At 42.0% G+C, this 24,602-nt stretch overlaps 1 protein-coding gene across 1 annotated transcript in view; it reads right to left on the bottom strand.

The window, feature by feature from the left end:
• The window catches only part of LOC126453583 (discoidin domain-containing receptor tyrosine kinase B-like), a 204,308-nt gene extending 184,905 nt beyond the window's left edge, over nt 1–19,403 (bottom strand). Inside the window, exon 1 of the mRNA XM_050091128.1 lies at nt 19,099–19,403. The gene's annotated coding sequence lies outside the window, so the exon portion shown is untranslated. The remainder of the gene's footprint in view (nt 1–19,098) is intronic.
• Between the last annotated feature and the right edge of the window lie 5,199 nt (nt 19,404–24,602).

Raw genomic sequence — 24,602 nt, 5'->3', positions numbered from 1 at the left:
ATGAAACTCTGCTACTTGCCCAGAGTGGAACGAAGTGGCAGTTGAAGTATATGTTACATAAAGATGAAGAAATGGTAATAAAAATCCTACATTTTGTATTGTGTAATGTATAAGGACAGTTGTGGATAAATACTAAAGGTGACTGTGTGTTCATTTGACAATGGGAACTCTGAGTTTAATTCACTGTGGAGTTCAGTGACCAGATCCATGCTCACTAGGTCGTTTCAGCAATCGAGAACAAAAAGGTATTATTTACAGTCTATCTCTTTGATGTATGACATGAACACAAAAAATGAATTAAATTTTATAGAAATGCTGAATGATGAACCTCTTACAAACGACAATGGCATTTATGGTACACACTGAAATTATCTGTGTATATTTCCCCGACATGTACGGCGACTTTCTTAGAGTGAATACCAGTAAAAATATTTCACCTTCTTTGATCCACTCTCTTGCATATCGAACGTGGGACTTTCGCCTTTCGAAGCCAAGCGCTCTACCGACTGAGCCTATCCACGCATGACTCACGACTGTCAGTTTTACTTCCAGCAGTAAGCCTCTCGTACCTTCCAAACTTCACAGTTTCCCTGGATATGTTGCGAATCTAGCACTACTGGAAGAAAAGATATAGTGAGAAAATTACTTAGCCACAGCCTAGGTCACTGTTTCCAGAAGGAGTTTTCACTGTTTAATAGAGTGATCTGAAACTTCCTGGCAGGTTTCTTATAATAAAGCAATAGAATTGAGTCTCTAACTTGGAGCAGACGTGACTTTAAACCTTCCTCCTGCACTTCCGCCAGTGTTGTCGTCATATCCATTTTTCATAGAGCGCGTCCAAAAAGGTAAGCAGAACATTTGAGGTATTTGAAAGAGTACAGTAGCGGCGGCAGATTCAGACTTATATCTGTGCTTTTAAGATGTTCCACCACAACAAACCAGGTAGACCGTTTGCCAGAAGAATAAAAAAGGTCCACATTCGAGTAAAGATACGGTAAACTATTTTAATCAGTCGGCATATTTCAGTCCTTTACTTCTGACACCGGAATTGGTGGACAGCAAACATTTGATACTTTTTCTATGTTAAACTACTTTCATTCTTAGATCAGCATTTAACCTAAGTTAAGAGCCGATAAACTAATTGGAAGGTGACAATTGGCCACTAATCACATATTCATTGGTTTCTAATCTCGTTGTTGGTACCACACCGCTCAAAATATTGAGCTTAATTGGCTTCCACAGCTCCAAACCAGCCGATCAGTTTGTCGTCCAGACAGAGAGCACACGTAAGACCACTGATTGGAACGTGTGAAGAAGGTAGTGATTAGCCCATTCGCCAAAATATCGTGCATAAAATGAAATCAACTCGGACAAAAATCAGAAAACATACCACCTGTCAATAACACCGCTCAATATTCAGAATTTATTGGAATATCGTAGTCTCCTGTAAATGTGTTAATAGTTCTACAAAAAAAAAAAAAAAATGTTCAAATGTGTGTGAAATCTTATGGGACTTAACCGCTAAGGTCTTCAGTCCCTAAGCTTACACACTACATAACCTAAATTATCCTAAGGACAAACACACACAACCATGCCCGAGGGAGGACTCGAAGCTCCGCCGGGAATAGTTCTACATTCCCCATCAGAATATGTTAGTCATATTCTTAGTTGTATGTATTCTGTTAGCCCTTGCTAACGTTGCAGAATTTGTTTTATTGTATTTGTAACTAGTAATGAGATAGGTTGTTGTTCGATAAACTTGTCTTCTGAATGCATTATAATAACATGAATTTCCACTTATCTCTTCTTTTAAACGTCGGCAGTCATCTTATCTTACAGCTTGCCTATCGCAGCGGTTTTCCCTCCTCGTACCCCTCATTTTCTTCTATTTTTCTGTTCCATTCTAAATTAGATTTTGCCGCCATTGTCAGTTCATGAGGGATGCGTGGAAGAAATTAATTTACTGCATGACTGCAACGTGTGTTCGCGGAAGGACAATGGTCTCTTGCAGCCGCGCTGGATTAGCCGAGCGGTCTGAGGCGCTGCAGTCATGGACTGTGCGGCTGGCCCCGGCGGAGGTTCGAGTCCTCCCTCGGGCATGGGGATGTGTGTTTGTCCTTAGGATAATTTAGGTTAAGTAGTGTGTAAGTTTAGGGACTGATGACCTTAGCAGTTAAGTCCCATAACATTTCACACACATTTTAACATTTTTTTGGTCTCTTGCATCGTCTCCTACTGGAATTGGTTGATCACATACGTCTGTTTCTCGCTAACATGTGTCCCAGGATTTTTAATGCCTTCACTAGTGTACACTGATTTTACTTATGTCATTTACCTAAAAAAAAGGACTCAGAACCAGATGGGCCTAAAGCCCACCATCGTCGATTTGGACAATGTGACATTTGTGCGTGCTGCTGACATCTACTGATCTTACGTGAACCAACTTTATCTATGCTGTAGGACCACTTTCTTTGTATGATTTTTCACAAAAAATTTCATGACTTCACTTTCATATAGGTCCAAAGCAGAAAGCATAATTTTGTTACTCTGTGTTATTCAGTGGTTATCTAGGGCTGCCAACATAATTTTACTGTCTATATGACGCACGTAGTCGAACTTCGTAATCGGAGGTAAACTCATAATACTGTTTGTCTCGGGTAACGAGGTGCTGCAAAATAAAGTTAAAAAACGTGTAAGAACTGAAAAGAGGTGGGAAAAATGTCAGAAACCGGAAAAGGAACCGTGATGAAGAGTACGTGAATTCCTGAAACAAGGTAGTCTCATGGAAAGAGCAAGGAAATGGATGCCTATGTAGCTAACGAGATAAAAGTAAGGTTACATTGTTATACCGATTTTCGAGATTTACGCAAGAAGAAAAGACGAATGTCAAAATGGTTCAAATGGCTCTGAGCACTATGCGACTTAACTTCTGAGGTCATCAGTCGCCTAGAACTTAGAACTACTTAAACCTAACTAACCTAAGGACATCACACACATCCATGCCCGAGGCAGGATTCGAACCTGCGACCGTAGCGGTCACGCGGTTCCAAACTGAAGCACCTAGAACCGCACGGCCACATAGGCCGGCGACGAATGTCGAAGTTATACAGAAAGAAAGGCCATCACCACCAAACCAGAAGGTGATGTACATTTCAGAAATTTTACAATGATGAGTTTTCCAACAGAGAGCCGGAAACTTTTACTTAAAGTAACAAATTCTTCGTTGGAAGCTTAGTAAGTCACCACGTTCTGCAAGTCAGTCTCGGGGGTAGACCACAATGCGTCTTTTTGCCACACTTTTTGGATCCCTTGGAAAATCATGTGCCCAAATACGTAGTCGGAAAGCAAATATCAACCTCGAAACACAAATAAAAAAACAACTAGATTTCCTGTCTAAAGTGGCCAGACAGTTCTATCTGAACCTCAAGCAACAGAACGTGGTTAACAAAAATTATGATAACGAGGACCATCAAGTATTAGGATAGGTCATAACTGTGTGTATGTGTGTGTGTGTGTGTGTGTGTGTGTGTGTGTGTGTGATGCATGAAGTATCTGTTCTGTATACTCTGATTCTAGTTCCATATTAATTATAAAATTTACAGCCCTCAAAAAGACACTATTGCCACCAGCCTATACACCGTAGTACGATCATCTTCGGCGAACGACGAAGAAAAAAATGGTTCAGATGGCTCTAAGCACTATGAGACTTAACATCTGAGGTCATCAGTCCCCTAGAACTACTTAAACCTAACTAACCTAAGGACATCACGCACATCCATGCCCGAGGCAGGATTCAAACCTGCGCCTAGAACCGCTCGGCCACCCCAGCCGGCTCGACGAAGTAATTCAGAGTCCTCCACAGAGGTGGTTAGGTATTTCCTTGTGTTTGCAGCTCTTCACTGATGAAAGGAAATTAATTTAAATACTCATAAAATTGCTGAAGAATAATCTGCGGCGGTCATACTGGCGTGTAAAGTGTCAATGACTTCTCTTAAGTTCCTTCTTTCTGATATTGAGTTTTTAGTCGTTCTTCCTTCCTCAGTGACGTTCAGCGGCAGTTTCACGAGAACGCACAATTAACAGCTACGAAACTGTGACCTACAGTTTATTTGATACTGTAGGGCACGCGTTTCCTTCTTGGAGCGTCGCTGGAACAACATTGTCAGGAGCGCGACACTTCGGCGATAAATTGCCGCGTAATGCACGGCCGCGTCGGTGACCGTAGCCGCGACTAATCGAATATACCGAGCAGTAAACAGCAGCAAGGATTCGATTTATCTGAAACGAGTTGCACTTCTGACCTCTCAAATAAAGTCCCGTCGTAAATTGCGCCGTTGATAACTGGCTCGGTCGTAAACATAATGCAGCGCATGCTGTTACTCCGACATGAAATACTGCGGTAGGGCCACTGAAAACCATATAGTTCATTAACTTCACTCCATTATATTTATGTGCATTTCTTCTGCAGTATTTACAGTAGTGGGATATTTTAGTGACGCTAAATCTTCAGAGACGTCCGAACACCCTAATTATTCTCCGTTTTAGTGATTTCTTGCGCTGTCTATATTTGTGTTTCAACATATTATGTGACTGGGAGACGCTACATACTCGTAGGGACAATAGCAGTTAGTTAAACAGTATTAACTGTGTCTTACTTCCCATTTACGAAGTAGTCCTTTCTGGAAGGATATTTTAATATAAAATTCTGCACGACAGTGCGTTCTTAACGGGCTGGATTAACGAGATGACTTTTACATTTTCCTGTGTGAGACACGAAACGATATTTAGAACTATCAATTCTGAAACATCGCTCAATACCCACACGAATTTATGGAAGTAATACAGTAATTTTACACTTTTATGACGTTACATACTTAACATTTATTGTGACAAGTGCAAGTAAAAAGATGATAGGTCGAAGGTAAAGGTTATCAAGTACCAGCGAATTATCAGAAGAGGTGAAATGTCAAGAGGACATTCAGAGTGTACGAGAAAATAATACACTTCCCACTGACTATTTTTGGGAAAACATGGCGACCAGTCTGATGATATCGTGAATGACATGTTTTCTTTTATATCTCTATAGACACAGCGGACCTTCATTACGCATTTAGTTTCAGCCACACAGTGATTATCTTCAGACTGAAGTATTTCAACGCATTGTTTGCATCTGTCACTTTGTGGGTTGATCAGTTTTTTAAAATTTTGTTTTAATTCTATTTTTGTACACGAGGTAAATGCAATAGAATAGTACCAATAGTTACACAGTGGAAACCCAGGGTGTAAGGGAAATGAGGAAAATAGATGTGAATTTTCTGAGGTATACGAAACGTTCTCTGAATTAACCAACACAAGGAAATCGGAAAATCTCACTTGTCTTCTAAAGGTTTATAGGGATTACTTGCAATAAAACTTATTACGACACACACTCTTGGAAATATGTTCACTGTAAAGGCTACTGAATGAAACAAATACAAAAATGAACAGATAGACTTGAATGTACGGTTACCTTGAATAATACGAATAACTATATGTTCCGATACTAAGTAAACTGTGTGACAAAACTGTCCTCTGATGAGGTTTCTTTAATCCAACTATAAAACTGTGGATGACACGAACTTTCTACATGTATCTGACATGTTTCACAGAAAATTTTTCTTTGGGCAGGATTTTTGAAAAGTCTTGCCAGAAATTTGTAGTACCCTAGAGACAGCTTCCGTAGTAAAACATTGTTTTGTAGTTCTGGCAGAAACTTACGGTACCCCTGAATCGCTTAATGTAGTTACGGTAGCTGGGCTCTGCATATCTTACTTTGCTTACTGGAATAAATAATTTACAGAAAGGGGGCCTTCACAGAACATAACAGGTACCGTTACTTGACGTTTACAATGTTTATGTGATCTCTAATGTTGTCGTAATGTTACGTTGTCACTCACAAATGTGAGTAATAGTGTAATGTTTCAGATTCACTTTCACGAAATGCAATAGCATCTGAGATTCAGTTATAGTTAGCTACCGAAAACAAAGGAAGTACGTTACAGTACGCTTGGTCGTCCACTGCTTGAATACTGCTCAGCAGTGTGGGATCTGTACCAGATAGGGTTGATAGAAGAGAGAAGATACAACGGAAAGCAGCGTGCTTCGTTACAGGTTCATTTAGTAATCGCGAAAGCGTTACGGAGATGATAGATAAACTCCAGTGGAAGACTCTGAAGGAGAGACGCTCTGTAGCTCGGTACGGGCTTTTGTTAAAGTTTCGAGAACCATACCTTCACCGAAGAGTCAAGCAGTATATTGCTCCCTCCTACGTATATCTCGCGAAGAGACCATGAGGATAAAATCAGAGAGATTAGAGCCCACACAGAAGCATACCGACAATCCTTCTTTCCACGAACAATACGAGACTGGAATAGAAGGGAGAACCGATAGAGGTATTCAGGGTAACCTCCGCCACACACCGTCAGGTGGCTTGCGGAGTATGGATGTAGATGTAGATGTAGATGCGTCACACACTGTTACTAAATGCTTTCCATGACAGTGGTAAATGTTTTCTCAGCAATAAAAGATTTAGTTTTGTAAAATTTACTTTTTCAGTGTATCACTGTCAATGGCATCTCTACTCGTTTTCTTGCACTGGCAGAAAAACTTAGAAACAGGGTTTCTAATATTCCCTCTAGGCTAAGATTATTTATCTGCCAACTCTACTTTGGCACAGCATGACGGAAAATGGAACACCACAAACTAAAGAAGGTCATTCGATAGCCCCACGTGAGGAAAAAGCACCCGGATGTCTTAAAGCACCAGTGACTGTGAAAGGTTTGAGATACGTACGGCACGTCTTTGAAGTGGAGTCCTGAAGACGCTGACGTAACGGTAACCCTTCTAATGATTTAGGACGACTGCTCGTTTCGTAAGGTGACAGCTTAAAAGCGACTCCGCTACCCGCCAGACAAACATCAGCGCGGCTATCCAGACACCACACTGCTCTATGGGAAGATGGACAGGTTCCAAGGTGCCAGACGAGCATACAGCAGCTCTTAGCCTGAATAAGACATTCCCATCAACTCAGTGGGACGAGTCATCGGTTTCAGAAAAAAATGAAGCATCCATTACTTGCAAATGGAAACGTTTCCAACATCTAAACGGCTAAGACATATTCTCCATTACAGAAAGGAAAGGAAAACGTAAATGCTAGAAATACAAACAGGGCGAATATTCGTCAGATCTGTTCGCGAATGCGAGAAATCACTTGAGGATGAAGGTAAGATACACGTTTTGAAATTCTTAAGGCAACAGGGTAGAATACATGGAGTGACAGGTTATTAACAACTTGTATAGAAACCAGACTACTGTTGTAAGAATCGAGAAAAACAGTAGCCTATTACTGACATTGTTCGATATACAAAGTAAGAAGCTGTGAAGAAAAGCAGCGATAAATTTAGAGAGAGTATTAAAATTCACGGAGAATGAATAAAAACTTTTAGGTTTGTATTGTTATGCCAGATACGGCAAAAGGCTAGGGGTGCGGTCGAGCGGAATGTTTGGTGTCTTGAAATGAGGTTTTAAGGTGAGTATCAACGATAACAAAACAATGACAATGAAATGTATTTCAATTAAACGAGACGTTACTAAGGAATGAGATTAGGAAATGACACAAAGTAGCAAGTGAGCTTTGTTATTTAAGCAGCAAATTAACTAACGATGTCCGAAGTAAAAAAAATATATTGAGGTTAATTTTTTCACACTGCTTATACAAAATTTTAGAGTGATCGTTGGAGATAAAAGAAACACTTCTTTAAGTGACAATAAGTCCGTTAGGCATCTTTGAAGGATTTGATGGTATTGATTTTCGAAGATGGTTTTCAGACTGCCGTTTGACGAATAGTGTTTTAGAGATCTTTTGAAAAAGTCGTCCGCATACATCAAAGCACAATTACCATTTGAGTCCTGATGATTGCCTCATAATAATCAGGTGTTACGCGATCATGTCTGCAGTTTCAGCCAAACGGAAGACAGCTCTTCTCCAGTGTGTATCGATGGGTCGTACATCAAATGCTTCCCCCCTCCCCCCCCCCCTCCCCTTCTTCGAAAGAAATACGAGGTCTATCCGTTTATAAAGGTCCGATTAGTCGCGAATGAAAACAACGGTAAATACAGCAAAACTGTAAATACCAAAAACCTATTATTTGCAGTATTTACTACAACTTCCAGCTACTTCCCTATATAGTCGCCGCTCCTACTTAGACGTTTGTCGTAGCGTTGTACCAACTTTCCAATACCCTAGTCAAAAAGGCAGCCGCCTGTGATTTCCGCCAATTCTCTACAGTGGGCAGCAGTTCATTGCCTGTGCCAAAATGTTGTCTTCATAGGCAGCAGTTCATATCAACAGGGATGAAAATCAGAGAGATCCAAGTCGTGGTTGCATGGTGGATGATCAAACACTTCTCGTTGCAAAACCCTGCAGGAGCACCTTCATTGTCCCTGCACTATGCGAACGAGAATTGTCATGAAGGAGGAAATGTATAACATTTATGTTATGTGGGCTGCATGAAATCAGGCGAAATCTCTCAGCAGGTACTCGTACTCTGCGGGGGACATTATTTTCTAGGCATTGTTACGTGTTGACTGGCTCTCAGTACTAAAAAGAGCGACATGAAGCGATTGACGAGAATACTACAGACAATGAACAACACAGCTGTGTAAAGTTTCACCAGAATTTCACATCGTATAGATTTCGCGACCGATCGGACCTTAATAAGTGAATAGTCTTTGTACACTGGAGTGAGGGTGGGAGAAAATTTGCGATTGATGTCAGAGAACATTTAGATATTGTTTCCCCAATTGCTGAATTGAGCGGGTTGAGCTAGTAATGTGGGCATCACCTTCTGTTCCTGGTCTCCTGCAGACACAGTTATACTGTGGCACTGAGAAGATGTGCATCATAGTGTGCGAGTGAAATGGTGCAGCAACTGGACACTTAACCCGAAGCTGAAGCACTGGGATAGTATGAGTCTTATTGCAAAAACGTCGAAATTGCGCACAGATTCACCGTGAAATCCTAACGATAAGTGGGCCTGGTGCAAATCCATATGTAGTGAAATGGTGCTAGCAAGATTGTACAGACTTGGATAATGCTGATCTGGAAGGAGGGGTAAGAGAACCTGAAGGAAAAGAGATTTTCCAACAATGAGGACGTTCACACTGCAATTCTCGAATGACTCCGTGTCCAAGGAGCGGATTTCTATTGTCGATGAACTGATCGTTGTTTACAGAGATTTTGTAACTATGTTGAAACATAATTTCACGTATTTGTCTCACTATGAAGTACAGAATTCAATAAAAAATTCTGTGATCTGCCATAATAATGTGATGTTTCCTTTCTGAAGTTCCCTTGTACTGTACGCGGTCTAATAATATTCTGGTTGAGGTGGCTGATAGGTGTAAGTGAACGGTGAGAACAGAATAACACTAACCGGTACAGGTTACTTTCCTCCCACTCTTAACTCTACACAGCAGACAATAAATGATGAGCGCGCGCCTAACATACCAACAATTTGAATGTCGCATATATCGTTTCAATGTTCGTTAACTGCGCCAGTGAGTTATCCTTTAGTACACTAAACACGGTGCTAAATAAAGTAGGCGATGGGCAGGAAGCAGTGAGAACCGATCGATGACGTCTGATTTCTATAGACTGAGTTACTTGCATCAAACACCTCGTCGAGTGGTGTATAGTGTATTAAAACAACCGTTTACCCATGGCAATAGTGGAATACTTCTGTCATGTTCTAATTTCCACTTTAACATGTCCTATTAGTAAAAAAGGCTGATATAGATTGTCGTCACTCGCTGTTGTCCTACAGCACGTCTTAAGTTTCTCATGTTATTGGGTGACTTTCCTGCAAGTCAAGTTGAGTTAAACCACCATAATCCAGTTTGAAAATGATACTTTACGATTTCTTGCAGGGCGATTATCGTCTGCGAGCTGCACATATACTAATTGTGTGGGCTTTTAAAAATAGAAAAATTTGTCTTATTCAACAGTGTAGTTTCGTAATTTTCGTTCTTCACATCCTGTAAGGAGCGAAGTATTCAGGAACAGCGCGCTGTAAAGTTTGTAAATTTAAAGAAATCGACAACGGGTTTGCTGAATGAACCGTTCCAATATTAACCTGAAGTGTTTTTAGGAAAACAAGCGGAAATTATGTTATGGTGTCCCGACAAGGCGTTGCAGCCTCCAGTTAACACAGTGATACGTTACTCGAGATATTTGGTGAAGGTTGTTGTTTATTTAATAAACATAGTTGGGTAGTTGCTTACTCCACTTTGTTTCCCAGAAAAATAAGCTTGGTAGAAAAAGTGATACCGGGAAAGCCCGACATAGAAGAGTAACAGTACCAAATTATATGTTTTAAAAACAGAGTCTGCATACTCTTTAGGTATATGACTATGAAAATAATCGTTGGCTGTTGTATAAGTCACTTTTTAAGTCGAAACGCTGCTATACTAAATAATTCTGATACGGAGTCAACTGAGTGCCTTATTCAGTATTTCAGTAAAAGTGAAATTATTCCTGTAAACAATACAACATGTTTATAAATTAGTTACACAGAAGTAATATTTAATTGCGAAAATGGTAAATCACTTACATGAATATTTGACACAGCACTGAATGCAATATATCGTCAAGATTATTTGCGCCTAACATTGTTAGTTCCCGACGTTCCCGCTAGACGGCGTCCGTGAATGTGTTATTTCAACAGTCATCAAGGTGTCGTATAATGGTGCAGTGTGTGCTCAGTTTTTTTTTTTTTACGATTTCGTGAATCCATATTCCCTACTACAGTTCAGAGACAATTCAGGACTTAATATCCAGCAGTGTCTGACGCAGCAGTTCATCAAGTTTGGCAGCCTTATATTCGTAGTCGGGTAAGTCAACGAGACGTGCAGTTCAGAACTGAATACGCCTAGTATTACAGAGTGGAAAGTATTACGGAAACGCCTCTGATGCAGACCCTACAAACTGGAACTGTTGCAAGCTTTAAGAGAAAATGACAAAGAAAAACGAGCTGAGTTTTGTGTGCAAATTTTTAAAGAAATGCAAACTGAACATAATTTTCTTAATAAAATGATGTTCAGTGACGATACCATCTTCCAGATCTACGTTAAAGTGAATGGGCGTAATGTTCGGATATGGGATGAGCGGAAACGACGTCACATAAATCAAACATTTACGGATTCACTTAAGGCTAATTTTTTTGTACTGTTAGATGTAACAAGACTTACGGTGTTTCTGTTTTGCCGAGTCAACTGTAACTGGCTTTTCGTACTTGGACATGCCTGAAAATTACCTAATCCTCAGTTACAGCAGGATATGGGCACAGACTTTATTTTCAATCAAGATGGCGTGCATCCACATTATCATCGTGAAGTTGTCGCATATCTCGTAGTAATGTGCCGACTTTCATCAAACGCGGTAGAACAATATCTCGGCCACGATGAACACTTAATTTAACCCCAATGGTCTCCTATGTAAGGGGTTACATGAAAGACAGAGCAATTGTTTCTCCGCCTCCGTAAAATGTGGACGAGCTGCACCAACGCATAACACAAGCAGCTGCCAGCATACATCAAGAGTTTCCTTATAGACTTTGGCTGGAAATTGGTTACAGATGGGCCTTTTCTACGTTGCAAAAGGTGCCACACTGAACATTTATAAACAAAAGTTGAAGATAAACTACATTCAGTGTCAAACACCTCTGTAAGTTATTTAGGTCTTTCGCAAATAAAGGTTACTTTGGAATAACCAGTTTATAAACAACCTGTACGTTAGGTTAGGTTTTCGCTAGTTACTGTTTCCATATTTGAAAGGCCACGGGAGAAGCTCAGATAACTATCAGTGGACAAATCCTCGGATGACTAAATGAGGGTAGTCCGACGGGCCCATACCGCTCGCTACGGTCAGTTACCAGTCAGCTGGTAGGTTAAGGCAGTCCGGTTCCCCCCTCAGCAGCAATTTACGCTCTCCTAAAGACCGTTCCGGACGGCCGCTGGGCATGGCTAACACTTTCCACATCGGAACTGACCGCCAGATTCCGGCTGCTCCCTTTAGGAATAAATGATGGGGCACGTGACTCTCTGTGAAATCGGTAACCACACAACTATGCACGGCATACAAAATCGAGAATGGAATTTATCAACCTGAGGTATTATGTTCAGGAAAGCTATTGTACTCTGTAATGGCAGCTATTTTAACTCTCTTAAGGTTTAGTATCTCTAAACTCGTCTGGCTTATAGTTTTCGTATTGTGAACATTCTTCGTACTGAAATTAAATTTATGTTTATATCCAAATAGTTTCTCCACGATTATAATAATTCTCAGCGAGTTCCTTCCGATTGAGTCTTCTTCGTAGAAGTGCTGCACAACAAACACTGAAACGGTTAAGCTTAATGCGAGACGAATCGGGGATTTTAATGTCATCATACTTTCACTGAAATACCATAACTTAATAGTAATTAGTGGAAATAAGGAAGTGAGATCATCATTTAAAGGCACACGTGCCGTTTGCTACACGGAGAAATCATAACGAATCTGAGGGGTTCTGTCAGAAGGAAAATATTTCACAAAAACTCAGATAAGGATATTGCTTTCAATAATTTACAGAGGTAAATCTCGGCTAAATGAGGGACAACAATAAACAGATATGCATCCGAAATAATACGTAAAATAGCTGTAAAATTACTTACAAAAAATATAACGGGAAGAAATGAGTGCGTCACTTAACAATTACAAATTCGTGTGCTTTCTAGTAATTTTGTAAATGTCATAAGCTATCAAGGAAATTGGAAACATCCTCTGGTCCAGAAGAAAGACACCCAAATATCACAGATAATCAAATGTTATCGTCCTGAGATACACAGAATAACTTAAATAAATTAAAGAATAGATGAATAGAGCAAAGACTTAAGCTGTCAATACGGTGGAATATCCAATAAATTTAATGTTGTGTTGTAATTCACTGTCTGTAAAACTAGGAAAATTTCTTCTGCAACGGTTAACGGTCCAACAAGTTCGCCTGAGAAAAATATGACGTATCTTTATTTATTGGATTTTTTTCCACTCTAGTGACGGCCTCCTGGAACAATCGAGGATCTTGACACGTTGGTTGAATCACCGCCCTCGTATTTCTAGACAGGACAGCCTCCCATAGGACCTCTGCGATTCTCCCGGGTTTGATTCCCGGCGGGATCTGGGATTTTCTCTGCCTCGTGATGACTGGGTGTTGTGTGATGTCCTTAGGTTAGTTAGGTTTAAATAGTTCTAAGTTCTAGGGGACTGATGACCATAGATGTTAAGTCCCATAGTGCTCAGAGCCATTTTTTTGAACCTCTGCGATTCCATTGGGCACTTTCGACGAATGCTAAAACCCATCCTTCGAAGAAACTTTAAATTACAGTAAGGAAAACAGTGGTATTCACGACAAATGCATGCTTTAGATGTATCTGTAATGTCAAAGACGAGAGGAACACACTGTCCACAGTGAAAGCAGCTACCTTGATTCGATACTTGGCTTCTAGTCGTTTTTTTAAGTCCCAGTACCGCAACACTGAAACAGTGCACTTCAACACTGATTCGTTATGACATTCGATCCCAGTTAGGTGCTCCTAAGTACAATGAATTTTCTTTTAAAGTAAACAGCCCGAAAGTATTAATGCAGTGAAGAGACAAAAATGTTAAATGACACATTAAATATGTGTTCCTAAACAGCAGTTAAATAATGACTGCGCACTGTAAGCGTCAAATGGCGATGGGTTTCGCTGAAAGATGTTTAACATAGGAGAGAATCTGAGTGCCAGAAATAAAAAACCGTCATCGGGAAATAATAATGATTTACAGAAACATGACGAATGTAAAAGGAACAGCATAAAATGGGATTTCTCTCATACCAGAAAACTTCGTTGAAAAGAATAGGAAGCTGTATATGATTGAGTGCAGACCGCTACGGTCGCAGGTTCGAATCCTGCCTCGGGCATGGATGTGCGTGATGTCTTTAGGTTAGTTAGGTTTAATTAGTTTCTAAGTTCTAGGCGACTGATGACCTCAGAAGTTAAGTCGCGTAGTGCTCAGAGCCATTTGAACCATTTTTTGATTCAGTGCAGTTAACAGACATACATTGCACAGAACTGTTAACGCTTTCGTAGCCACTTGTTGATGTACTGCCTTTTCGATTTTGTCTCGCTCTCGTCGGCCAATGTTTATTTAGTGATTTTTCTAATGTTTCGCCAGCACCAGCGGCTGGTATTGTCACAGATTTACCTTACACTGCTGGCGCCGCCAGCAATCTCTTACAGTGCCACCACTGAACTTCGTAAGGCGTTGTGTTCGCCCATGATAGGCTGTGTATGCATTATCAGTCTACAATGCTGTGCAAAAATTACTGTCATAATTTAGCTTAACTTCCAAGTGATGCTGTTATAAAAGGCGTCAATTTGTACGTTCTTAAGAAAATTTTATTGGTACACCACAGTGATGTGGCACTGTATTAAATATTTGACTTATTTATCAGGACGCCCATGGTTCGAAATCGAGCCCACCCAACAGATGAGTTTCCTCCAGTGGCGCAATATCGCTAAACCTTTACGATGACGTCTCTAGCAAACTAAATCATGGTTTTTCATGAGATTTTGCATTTATACACTTCGGTTTGTACCGATCACGAAAATTGACAACGGCCTGGAGAGCGATGTGCTTGCCGCATGCCCCTCCGTATCAAAATCCGGTAGCACCTGAGGGCTGAGGACTACACGGTGTTCGGTCGGTACCGTTAGGCCTTCAAAGCCTGTTCGGAAGTTTGCTTGTATACTTCAGTCTGTAGCACAGCAGTCTTATACAATATCAAAGATTCTTTTCGATTTATTCACGGATGAAGTGTTATAATGTTTTGTTATTTTCTCCAGCTGAAATCGTAATGGATCCTCTGTTTTGGCGATCACTACGGAATCATTACCTAAGGATCTTTGAAATAAGTAGGATATGCCTACAGCCTTGTCTTTCAGCTTAACTGACCAGATTTCAACTATTTAATAAAAATAACGTTATCCTCTTTCTGGTATTTTCGGCAGCACATTTGCGACCACTTTAAAGTGAGTCAGACAATCATGTTACCATTTGCTACCCACTACATTGCGTATACAACGAATTACGGTAGTTTCACGTAGATCCCTCGCACACACAGGCGACATTCCAACTGTCAAACATTTAATACTGTATTTTTCATACAGATTACGATTTATAGTAGCAGGCAATCACGAAGACATACTTAATGTACGGCGAAGGGTTTGTGATAATCCCCATGCATTGTTACTCCCGTGTACTTGCATATCCGGCACAACTGGTACGTACTGATCGTATGGTCAAAGCTGTTACACTAACACTCTTAAGAGCCATACAACTACACATTTCTCTAGATTCAGGACTTATTTTTTTCTGAAAAGTTTTAACCAACAGATTACTTTGTAATCTCCTAAAAAACTGACGTTCCCATCAGTGACATCGTGCTTCAATTCGCTAAATACTACGACATGATAGAAATGAGGCTACTCACACTACAAAGAAATTATCCATCGTCGCGTATTATTTCGAAACTGCGATCTTCAACTTTGTCGTTACACTGTATTAAGTTTGAACAAAAGTTATCTACTTATTTGCACTTGACGAGCAGTTTCCTATAATCGTTCTCTTGCACTCGGCCAAAAGGCAAGAACAATGGAAAGAACTTCCGCGCAACCTCACAGGAAACGAAATGCAGAAATATTTTGGGCAGTGGAAGGAAGGACGTCAGGCGTGCGAGGACTCAAACGGGTCCTACATCGAAGGTGGTCAACGCTCACTGAACATATTCGGTAAGTACACACATTTCATGGCACCAGTCTCTTTCTATTGTAACAAGCCTCGTATACGACTTTTACCGCAGGAGTGAATCAACAGGTTTGTAAAAACCGCTCATTCACTGCTCGTTTCCACAACTGTCGAAGGTATGTCGTTGTTGGTAAGCTGTACTTTTGCTGCCCGCTTTTCCTTACATCCGTCCATGTGTCCAGGATCTGTTCATGTTATCTACATGGCGGTCAGCTCTGTGTTGTACAGGGTCATGGCACAGTAGATTTGTTAATCGTCGGAACAATAAAGTATCTTTCATCATGCGCTTAATGCCGGAGCTTTTCAATAAACGGAGGAAAGTACACCGCAGGTCAGAGGTCGAAGTGCACTCGCGTGCGGTCGTAAAATAGCCGATCGGACAGGGGGGTGTCGGTTACAGCTGAGCATGAAATATTTTACCGCTCGCCTCGTAGCGTAGCGCCTGATAACTCCCGCCATAAAATGTTATCCGGTTAAAGGTTACACGGCGGATGTTGGGGTTCAAGGTCTCTTCTTTCCTTTTCTTAAACAGTCACTAGTTCAGTGACCCCGTGATTCATCAAGCTGCCGCTCTCCCATCGCTGTGCTTCCCGCAAGAGGAAGTTCGTCGGTTTCCAAGATTTTCACTCGATTGTTAGTATCATCATAAACACCACAGCTGTCTGAGATAGAATACACTTTTTAGGTTTTAGCCCAGTAGTCATAAAATGCTTCCTGGATGATGTTTCATGGTTTATCGTTAAGTATTTTTCGTAGTGAACCATAAACGGAAGAAAAACTGCATACGGGAACTAGGTGAATGTTTTCTATTAAACCCTAGATTACTAAATCCTCACACAGTATTTTCAGTGATTCCAGTAATTTTCAGCGATTGCATAGAATTAGTCTGAAACATTTTGGTGTATCTGAAAGCCCGAGTAAGTTTGATGGTTTATGTATGCGGATAGTAAATTCGAAAAACCGTTATTATAGTTACTAATGTAACCATTTACAGAAATTATTCCAAAGGGCCGGCCGACGTGGCCGTGCGGTTCTAGGCGCTACAGTCTGGAGCCGAGCGACCGCTACGGTCGCAGGTTCGAATTCTGCCTCGGGCGTGGATGTGTGAGATGTCCTTAGGTTAGTTGGGTTTAATTAGTTCTAAGTTCTAGAGGACTGATGACCTTAGAAGGTAAGTCCCATAGTGCTCAGAGCCATTTGAACCATTATATTCCAAAGGGTTCATATACGTAAAAGGAAGGGGTCTCACATAGCCGACCAGATTAGGTGGATGTCTTTCAAACTGTTCATGCAGTAATGTGATTCACATAAACTGCAATTTACTTACACTAAGTCTAGTCTTTCTTGAAGCTGCAGGGACTTCATTCTTTCTTCGTCAAGCACAGATAAGACATACACGAAAAAAGTAGTGAAGGCATTTGTTTCATCTCGTATTAAAATTTCTCGTGTATGGAGATAATTCAGAGTATTAAGAATATGTACACAACCTCCAGCATTGTCAAAGAAAAGAAAATGTGGAGAAATGGAGTTTACACATGTTTCTTCATTGCATTGCACTACATCCCCTTGTGTACACAATTTTCGAAACGAGTAATGAAGACGGAGAAATTTACCTTTCACCTAATCCTTGTGCATCATTCACATCTTAATGGTAGCACTGGAACAGCAGTGCCTCTGAATTTCAGTTATACGTTGGACAACACTCAGAGGCAGACATTTTTGTATTGTGGGCGTCCGCAGCTGTAGAATTCTGTCATGACGAAAAAGGCTGATTCAGCTGCATGACAAATATTAGTTGTGATCCAATTAGTTTTATGGCATTAGAGTCAAGTCTTCGGGGATACATGTTTATTTCACAATTTTGTTCTTAACGGTAACCGGACGGGTGAGCCCATTTGTTACAAATGGACAGAGAATTTTAGGTTGTCTATTGGTTTTGTTTGAACCAAGTTATGAAATAAACTTGTATCCCGCAGCTCGTGCGCAGTAGGGCCAGGTCCACGTGTTCCGCAGAATACACTACGCCAGCGTTTTTAACTAGTTGGGTCGTAAGTAAATAGTTAAGATACTGCTGAAGCGGTCTTTCCATCATGGAACTGTTGTGAGGGTAAACGACTATGGCAACCACTTTTCGTTAAAAATGCTTATATCAATAAGTATTTAGGAAAACAAAAGCAGATGTGTGAAGTACGTAGTTGGGTCTGATTACGAAGACTGCCCAAGCCATCACACGTGGTAACGTTTATTCTGTTTGTGCACAGTGTGCCATGCGTCCCCAGCATCGCGCTCTACCGTAGCTCATGCGCAGTAAGGCCAAGTCCACGTGTTCCGCAGAATACACTACGCGAGCGTTTGTCCGTGAAACAACGTGAAATAGCAGCGGTCATCTAGTGGTAGATTTGAACAGCTTTCACACTTAGAACCGGTACCCTATAGTCACTGTGTTCTATCTTTCGCGCTAGCCATTTTCGGAATATAATTAACTCTTTTGTCAACCAATTACGGACGTGGAGGGTGGAGAGAAACGATGTTTCTTAACGAACTCGTGCATTACTGTAAACGGTAAACCTCGAAAATGTCTTAAAATGACACGATGAGCTGTCGCTATAGTAAAAAAAGTGAAAATGCGAAGACCGATGAAGAATAATAGATTTTTTAACAGAAGCTCTAGTTTTACGTTGCGTTATGTAACCTTAGATATAGATACAGTTGAAAACAAAATACAAATGAAAATATTGCAAATATTACGTCTGCTAAAGAATCATTACAACAATCTCTCGAACACTGGTGACACACATCTTGGCTCACGTAAGACAAACCTTGTACTGCGTCATACAACAATATGTAACGGACAGAGCACTTGAACGAAGAAAATGTGCTTTGTATAAGGCACCGAAAAGAAAGCACGTGAGACAAGTAGAAATTTAAACGTAACTGAGTGTCTGTTATTGTAAATAAACGGTAGTGTTGGAAAGCAAGTGCCACTGTTGATACTAGCTGTCAATCGAGTTGGTTACAGGTTCAGTATTGGTGTCAAGGAGTAGTTATTGTTATACGAGTAACTCTACGAGAAACATAATCAAGCAGTCTTCAACAAGGAGCAGATTTGTGTTCAGTGGGCACTATGCAGTAGTAACACGAACGCTATAAGCAACACAGTAAATCGAATAGAGACTCACCAGAAAAATCACATGATCAGCACTGTCCACAGCGCAGCACAGCATATACTCCTAGCAACCGTAGTTCAGTACTTATGTTACGCCAAAGAAATATAAGAAATCGATCGAAGGTCGGAACACACACGAACGACACGACCTGCACTGCACCTCGGCGAGAACTCGGGTGGCGACACTCTCGTGAGGCGTGGATCCGGCGGCGAGTGAGAGGCTGCTTCCGCGGAGGCCGGCTGTGCGAGCGTCCGGAGAGCGTGGGGCGGCGTGGCGTGGCAGAGTGGCGGCCGCGCGGCGGTGCTCGCGCCTGGGCAGTCGGCGGCAGACTGACGGTCCGCCAGCCGCCAGCGGTAGGCAGCCGGCGGCGCACAACAGGTCCCTGCCGCGCCAGCACGCCCTTCCCTTCCCTTCCCTTCCCGTCGCTGCGCTTCCCTTCCTTCGCTGCCTGCTGCTTGCCGCGCTGCCAGCAGTTCCTCACAATCGGCACTGGCCTGCCGGCACAGCGGCGTGCCGTCACCCACTGTGCCATTCTTCCGGTGGGCTTCCTCTTCTACGTCTACCACCGCGTTTTCACAGCCAGCGGAAGCACATGCTTACCTCGAGAGAGCTCGGAGCCTGGAAAGTGGATTCGCAGAGTGTGTGACAACTGCGAAGAGGCCCGTATGCATTCTTCTCCAATGCCCCATAGCAGACTCCTAACTAAGGTACGAGCATATGGGATTAGTTCCAAGTATGTGAGTGGCTCGAAGACTTTTTAAGTAATAGAACCCAGTACGTTGTCCTCGATGGTGAGTGTTCATCGGAGGTGAGGGTATCAGCTCGAGTGCCCCATGGAAGTGTGTTAGGTGCGCTGTTGTTTTCTATCTACGTAAACGATCTTTTGGATAGGGTGGATAGCAATGTGCGGCTGTTTGCTGATGATGCTGTGGTGTACGGGAAGGTGTCGTCGTTGAGTGACTGTAGGAGAATACAAGATGACTTGGACAAGATTCATGAGTGGTGTAAGGAATGGAAGCTAACTCTAAATATAGATAAATGTAAATTAATGCAGATGAATAGGAAAAAGAATCCTGTAATGTTTGAATACTCCATTAGTAGCGTAGCACTTTACACGGTCACGTCGATTAAATATTTGGGCGTATCATTCCAGAGCGGCTACGTGGGGTTTCCTACCGTGGGGTTTCCTACAAGGGTGCAGCAGGTAGCGAAGCTGTCCAGAGCAACCGGTTTCCTAACGAGATGTTTGCGAACTGAGCCTGCCCCACTGTTTGTCTACACCAGTCGCTGACCCTCAGATCAGGTGTTGTCACCGTTTCTCAGACAGTGTCGTCTTCGATTAGCATCAATAATTTCGCAAAGTTGACTTGCCGATCTGGAGTTTCGTCATATATGTCATACGAAACTAATAATTTGTATTTGGCGGATCTCATTCACAAAAGTACGCTTTTAACGGTTTTTCTAAAATTCTGATTCACTCTATGCTATTTATTGAATTTTTATATTAACAAAACTGAAATTTTACTTGGTAATTTTCTTACATAACATGGTCACTCGTCCTGTGAAGCTTCCAGAATTTTTGGTGAGAAAGGCGGAATGAGGACTCAGACAGCTGGTTGCCCACTTTTCTGTCAGAGACTTTTAAACCCGATCATATTTCCCGTTATTGTCCTCCAACAGGAGCATTTTTCAGCTGATTATTATAAAGTTCATTTTATAAAGATGAAATTCCAACCAGATGAATTTTGGTTTGAACGAATTTTACCGTCTGTATTCATCAAGAACAACACTCTAGTTATCGAGACTTTATATGCTGCATCTGACCATAGGGAAATATTCTGTAATTTCTTTCAGATGAAGACGCCCATTGTCGCGTAAATCTTTATCTAATTACCAATAGCAAACCCACCGTTGCCCGGATATTTAATCATCCCAGTTTTATGTCAGTTCATCCCCTCGTCCCTCATCTCTCTTGTCCATTTAGTCCTATCTCGTCTCCGTATCCACCTCCTCCTTCCCCCAACCGGTTCTCTTTCCATCTCCTCCATCTGCCCCCCTCTCTCACAACACTTCCTCCTCCTCTCCATCCTCCTCTCCTTCTCCATCCATCGTCCCGTCTCTGTCCATCTCCTCCTTTTCTAATAGCACATCAAATTTACAATAACACCCCGAATTTATGTATTTATTACAGTGTTCCATTAGTAATTCATCACCTTCCCCCTTTTTCTGTTTACCTGCTGCTCCCTCTCTCTTTTAATCTGCTTCTCTCACTTGTCTGGATGCACCTCCTCCCCCCTCCCCGCCCCCACACGTTCTCCTCTCTCCGTATATCTCCTCCTCCGCCTCCGTCATGCCATCTCCTCTTTCCCCGTCTATGAAAAAATACGTATATCTGCCAACTTTCGTGATGATTGACGAGACGATGTTGAATTTATTTGAAGGTAGGCCAACCATCCGCCATCCAGCATACGTTGGCTTGAGTAAATGCCTTCACCACAAAAACATACAAACATGAGCCAACTCCCAAGCTGACAGGCAAATGGTGTGTAATTCTGTAGTAAGGCACCCTCCGCCATACACCGTATGAAATTTCACGTAGACGGTGGGGTTCCCCTTGTTTTCAAGATCAAATGTACAAAATTTCATGAAGATCGGAGCAACACTGTGGCTTTTGTTGAAATCCGTAAGTAAAGTACCCTCCACCATGCACTGAACGAAGTTTTATGTACACAGTGACCTTCCTTTTGGTTTGGGAAATAGGAATTCATTTTTATAAACCCCGCCAGCTCTATGCCGACTTAGTTGCGAAACATAAATAATAGATTCGAACAACAGAAATCATGTAATGATTTCTGTCGTATAAGGGGCAACATAGTTATTAAATAATAGTAATGAGATTACGAGAACAGTCACTTTCAGTGTTACGTAAAATAACGTTATACCTCATAAATTATCACGATACAAAATGAAGATGATGAGCGATGTGGGACTTCCTTCCGCTTGCGTTTGAAACTCTCGGAGAAATCCTGTGTGGTGAGGAGGGTGCGAGGGGGCAGCAAGGGGAGCCTCGATTTGTTTTGCCGGCCGGGGCCTCTGACAGGTTTAGTGTGCCACTGATCGTAGGAAACCACATGGTAGGAAACCCCACGGTAGGAAACCCCACGGTAGGAAACCCCACGACACCTGCAGAGCGATATGAAGTGGGACAAGCACGTAATGGCAGTTGTGGGGAAGGCTGATAGTCGTCTTCGGTTCATGGTAGAATTTTGGAAAGATGTGGTTCACCTGTAAAGGAGATCGCTTATAAAACACTAATACGACCTATTCTTGAGTACTGCTCGAGCTTTTGGGATCCCTATCAGGTCGGATTGAGGGAGGACATAGAAGCAATTCAAAGGCAGGCTGCTAGATTTGTTACTGGTAGGTTTGATCATCACGCGGGTGTTACGGAAATGCTTCAGGAACTCGGGTGGGAGTCTCTAGAGGAAAGGCGGCGTTCTTTCCGTGAATCGCTACTGAGGAAATTTTGAGAACCAGCATTTGAGGCTGACTGCAGTACAATTTTACTGCCGCCAACTTACATTTCGCGGAAAGACCACAAAGATAAGATAAGAGAGCTTAGAGCTCGTACAGAGGCATATAGGCAGTCATTTTTCCCTCGTTCTGTTTGGGAGTGGAACAGGGAGAGAAGATACTAGTGTTGGTACGAGGTACCCTCCGCCACGCGCCGTATGGTGGACTGCGGAGTATGTATGTAGATGCAGATGCAGAATGTCAGGGAGCGACTGAGAACGTTACGTGTCAATCCCAGCGGGGGCATGATTCATTTCTGAACCAGAGACGGCTCATACCCCAAGCATTTGTTGCGCTTGAAACTCGGAGGAAGAAGTAACAGGGCGATAGGGAACAGATGGTGGATCCACTATTACACTTTCCGAAAACCATCATCCACACAATTCCAAAGACTGCAAAGGCTGACAAGTTTGAGAACTATCGCACAATCAGCTTAACAGCTCATGCATCCAAGTTACTGACAAGAGTAATATTCAGAATAACGGGAGAGAAAATTGAGGATGCGTTAGATGAGCATCAGTTTGGCTTTAGGAAAAGTATAGGCACCAGAGAGGTAGAATGAAATTTTCACTCTACAGCGGAGTGTGCGCTGATATGAAACTTCCTGGCAGATTAGAACTATGTCCCGAACTGTGACTCGAACTCTGGACCTTTGCATTTCGCGGGCATGTGCTCTATCAACTGAGCTACCCAAGCACGACTCACGCCCCGTCCTCAAAGCTTTAATTCCGCCAGTACCTCGTCGCCTACCTCCCAAACTTCACTGAGGCTCTCCTGCGAACCTTGCGCACACTCCCCTGTAGAGTGAAAATTTCAATCTAGAAACAACCACCAGGCTGTGGCTAAGCCATGTCTCCGCAATATCCTTTCTTCCAGGAGTGCTAGTTCTGCAAGGTTCGCAGGAGAGCTGTGAAGTTTGGAAGGTAGGAGACGAGGTACTGGCGGAATTAAAGCTCTGAGGACGGGGCGTGAGCCATGCTTGGGTAGCTCAGTTGGTAAAGCATTTGCCAGCGAAAGGCAAAGGTCCCGAGTTCGAGTCTCGGTCCGGCACACAGTTTTAATCTGCCAGGAAGTTTCACCAGAGAAGTAGTTCTGGTTTTGCGGTTGATAACAAAAGCAAGACTGAAGAAAAATCCATACACATTCATAGGAGCTGCCGAACTGGAGAAAGTGTTCGACAGTTTAATATGGTGCAAGAGTTTCTAAATTCTAATAGTGGGTAAGCTATTGCGAAAGACAGGTGATACACAATATGTGCAACAGCTAAGAGGGAGCAATAAGATTGGACGACCAAGAACGAAATGCTTCAGAAGAGTGTTGAAAATTGAGTGGATTGATAACGTAAGGAATAAGGAGGTTCTGCGAAGAGTCGGCGAGAAAAGCAGTATGTGGAAAACACGGACAAGAAAAAGAGACAGGATGATAGAACGTCTTTTAAGACATTACGGAATAACTTCCTACAGAGAGAGCTGTAGAAGGTAAAAACGGTAGATAAGACAGACATTTGAATAAATCCAGCAAATAACTGAGGACGTAAGTCGCAAGTGGTACTGAAAAAAAAGAAGATGAAAAGAAAAAAGAACATTTCGGTCAGGAGGAGAAGACATGCCTATATTGTGACTGTTGATTGCATAGAAAGACGACTATTACAATTACACGACGACATAACACAGTCAGGTGAGAGACGAGACCTTGTGGACCGTAAGCAACGACAGTGCACGCTGAATATCTACAGCGATGCCTGAAGAGTACTTGCAGCGATAAGGGTACAGGCGGCAACGAACAGAGGTGGCGAATGACTCCGCACACACATAGGAGGCAGGCAAACATCAGGTTACCGTCCATTCGGAAAGTGGGTGCACACAGCGACTGTTATGTGACATAAATTATAGAGTGCAGCATCACTCGTCCTTTTTTAGATTTTATTGCGCAAATCCAGATTT

The sequence above is a fragment of the Schistocerca serialis genome, chromosome 1 (assembly GCF_023864345.2).
Source record: "Schistocerca serialis cubense isolate TAMUIC-IGC-003099 chromosome 1, iqSchSeri2.2, whole genome shotgun sequence".
Lineage (NCBI taxonomy): Eukaryota > Metazoa > Arthropoda > Insecta > Orthoptera > Acrididae > Schistocerca > Schistocerca serialis.
The sequence above is the reverse complement of the archived record's forward strand: the minus strand, read 5'-3'. Positions and strand labels throughout refer to the sequence as shown.